Source organism: Neomonachus schauinslandi, chromosome X (genome assembly GCF_002201575.2).
Source record: "Neomonachus schauinslandi chromosome X, ASM220157v2, whole genome shotgun sequence".
Lineage (NCBI taxonomy): Eukaryota > Metazoa > Chordata > Mammalia > Carnivora > Phocidae > Neomonachus > Neomonachus schauinslandi.
Genome location: NC_058419.1, coordinates 72,377,153 through 72,381,124, shown reverse-complemented (window position 1 = coordinate 72,381,124; position 3,972 = coordinate 72,377,153).

The window sequence follows — 3,972 nt, the reverse complement described above, 5'->3', positions numbered from 1 at the left end:
GGAGGCACTGAGTATTGGTTTCTTATTTGTAGAGTCATATCAGGCACAGAACATTAGAGATGAAAGGAATTTTAGAGATAATTAATTCCATTTGCTCATTTTATAAAATGAAAAGCTGAGGGCCAGAGAGAGAGAAGGTTACTTACTCAACACTATTGAAAGGAACCAGAATAAAACAGTTTTCATTTCCAGTCCACTGCTCTTTATATAACATAACACAGTAGAGTAGCTGAAAGGGCCATAACCTAATGCAAAAAAAAAAAAAAAAAAAGTCACCAACACTTTGTCAGTGGATATGTGCATATGTAACAGTGTAAAAGGAAGAAGCTCATGAGAAATAGTGATAGGCTCCAAGTAAAAGGGTTTATTAAGGGAGTAACTACCCAAAGGAGATGAAAAGGATTCTGAATAGAATTGGTAGATTTAGCCTTGGAGAAAGTAGAGAAATCTCTTGTCAGGTGAAAGGGAAGAATGAGTGATTAGATGCATGGGTGATTAAATGTTCACACATTCAACAAACTGGTTGACCATTACATTATGCTAGATCTTGAGGATTCAGAAATGCCTCAGGGTAGTGATATCACCAAGATGGTGGCATAGATTACTCCTAACTTTGCTCCCCCCTCACAAGAAGAAAACTAACAACTATTCAAGAACAAGACACCACTGGAAGAACCCTAGAACATAGGGGTGAAGCTGAAGCATCCCCCTGTACCACAGAGACCAAGACAGATGGAATTAGAAGGGCAAAAGAAGTACCTGCATGTTGACGACATTGCTCCTCCCTCAGGCCAGCACAACACCATGGGGAGAAGTCTCCCCTAAGCTTCCGGTTCCTCCAGTGGGACAAGATAGCCCAAGGGGGACAACCAGCCCCTCCATCATTGTGGGTTGCTCTGCAGGAGCCCCTGCTCTGATCTCACACCATTGGGATTGTAGGGAAATTTATGGGGCTCAACCACTTGGAATCTGATGGAGAAGGGAGAAGCTTGCAACAACCAGCACATGGATCTTGGCAGACCAAATTCATATCTACAATACCTGTGTAGTAATCCCACCTAGCAGTTTTGCTCACCTACAGAACCAAGTTGGAGGCACACCCTGCCTAGGGAACTTGGTGGGGTGCAGGTGTGCCTGATTCAGATCCTCAAATGAGATATGCTGGCCCTAGAACCCATGTTGCCTATGCAGAGGCAAGGAGCTGAATCCCAGCTCCACCCACCGTGGAGGGTCTTCCAGCCCCATCTGACCATAAGGGCTGGCAACAATTCCTGGAAGCTGTGCTGGCCCAGTGGAGCTTGAACTGAAATGCAGGAAAGCAGGACTGACCACCCCCTGAGCAAAGCCAGTATTGGGCATGGAGCATTCCTGTGTTATGCACAGGCAGGGGGATTAATTCATAGCCAAAGCTGAGGATAGCTCCTAGCCCCTTCCAATCCAAGAGACTGAGAAGTTGAGAGTAGCCTAGAGTGCCCCTACCCCCAGCCAGGTCAGGGAGCTGAGACCTAGGCCCACTTGCTGTGAAGAGTGTCTTCTGGTCTCATCAGACCAGAAAAGCTGGAGACAACTCCTGGAAGCTGTGTGGCTCAGCAGCACTTGAGCCAAGAGGTAGGCAAAGCCAATAATTTTCAGAGGAAAGACAGTGGCCTTGTTCAGTCAGGGAATTGGGGTGTAGGTTGACGTGACTTAAGACAACAAAGAGCTTTTGCCTTTAGAGGTGCTTCTCCTGCTGTGCCAGGGCAGGGACTCTAATTCATAGCCCTACTTACCGCCGAATACAGCCCTCAGCCCATCCTACCAGGGAACCTAACCAGAGCACACAGGAAGTTGCATAGCCCATTCAACAACGCTATATATAATAGCACTTGAAAAGAGAGCACAGCTCATGGCTTACATAGTCTGCCAAGCAAGGCTAGTGTCCTCCCAAGTACTCCTTGCAGTGGAGTAAGAGGGCACTAGGCTCATCTCGTCCCACAAACACAGATAACTATCAAATCATCCTAAATACCCCACAAATTTACCTGAAGACTGACAAAATAAACTCCACAACTAAAGGGAGAAAAGAGACCACATCAAGGAACTTAAGACCTGTGGACATGGTTTAGGGAAGAAATGGATCATGGGTGCTGCAGAGGGGAGGGAGTCATGGTCACAGAGAAGGACGAGAGACGGGGGCACACAGGGGAACACAAAAGGAGAACGTTTCCCCAAAGGTTTTGGCTGGGGAAACAGAGGGGCTGAATTTTGTGAGTTCTTGGGAGTTTTAAAGGTCAGCAGACTTGGCTGGGATAGTGCCTGGTGGGCACTGCCCTGCTCCTGGAGAGAAGGCAAACAACCCAGGGGCAGATAGCATGGAAACAGTGATCTAAGGAATGCCTGGGGCACACAGTGGGGAGATTATTTGCTCTGCTTGGAGCCTGTCCCTGAGAGGCAGCTTTCACCCAGACACCTCTTGGAAAACAAAGGAGCTGGCTGGCACCATCTCTCTCCTCCACCCCTCAGCATAAACACAGAGCCACCTGCTGGAAGCAGCACACTGCATACACTGGCTGCCTAACTTGCATACACCAAGCCCCAAACCCCTGCTGTCTGGTGGAACTGCCCTTCTCAGACATGCTAGCCTCAGTCCCAGCATGGCAAGCCCCTCCCCCAGAAGACCAGCACAAACCCCTGCCCACACCACATCTCCTGATCAGAGAGTTCTGCAGGGCCCCGTTCTGCTGGAAGAAGTATGGGATCCCCTTTCACAAGCGGACCAGAGCACACATAGTTAAAACTTGCAACATTCAGTCCAAGGACCAAATACTGCCCACTGCAGGCAAGGAGATCCTCTACAGGCAACTGGCCTGAAGGATGGAGCAGCCATAGCACAACAGCAGAGTGCGTGGAACAGACACTGTGTGAAGCGCCAGCCCTGGGCGCTATATGACCTCTTCTTCGTAAAGCTATTACTTTCAGAAGCAGGAAACATAATTAGTGTTCCTAACACAGAGAAGAAGGCGGAGAGTTAGACAAAATACCAAGATGGAGGAATTTATCCCAAATGAAAGAACAAGATAAGGACTTGCCTAGAGATCTAAGCAAAACAGATATAAGCAACATGCCTGATGGATAATTTAAATCGACAATCATAAGGATACTCACTGGGCTTGAGAAAAGAATAGAGGACATCAGGGAAACCCTTAATAGAGATAAAAGGGTTAAAAAAGAATCAGAGATGAAGAGTGCAATAAATAAGATTGGAAACAGCCTCGATGCAATGAACAGTAGGCTGGAAAAAGCAAGGGAATGAATTAGTGATGTAAAAGACAAAATATATGGGGCACCTGGGTGGCACAGTCAGTGGCACGTCCAACTCTTGGTTTTGGCACAGGTCGTGATCTCGGGGTCATGAGATCAGGCCCCATGTTGGGCTCTGTGCTCAGCATAGAATCTGTTTAAGTTTCTCTCTCCCTCTCCATCTGCTCCTTCCCCCTGCACTCTCTCTCTCTCCCAAATAAATAATCTTAAAAAAAAGACAAAATAATGAAAAACAATTAGCCAGGGGTGCCTGGGCTGCTCAGCCAGTTAAGCATCTGACTTTTGATTTTGGCTCAGGTCATGATCTCAGTCAGGGTCATGAGATCAAGCCCCACATCAGGCTCCACACTGGACATGGAGCCTGCTTAAGATTCTCTCTTCCTGTCCCTCGGCACCTCCCTCCAACTTGTGCGCACTCTCTCTAAAAAAAAAGAAGAAGAAGAAGAAAAAGAAAGAAAAATAATGAAGCTGAACAAAAGAGAAGAAGAAGAATTATGAACACAGGAATAGACCTGAGGAACTCAGTGATTTCATCAAATGTAATAACATTTGTATGATAGGAGTCCCAGAAGAAGAAGAGAGGAAAAAGGGGACGGAAAATTTATTTGAGGAAATAATAGCTAAAAACTTCCTAATCTGGGGAAGGAAACAGACATCCAGATTCAAGAGGCA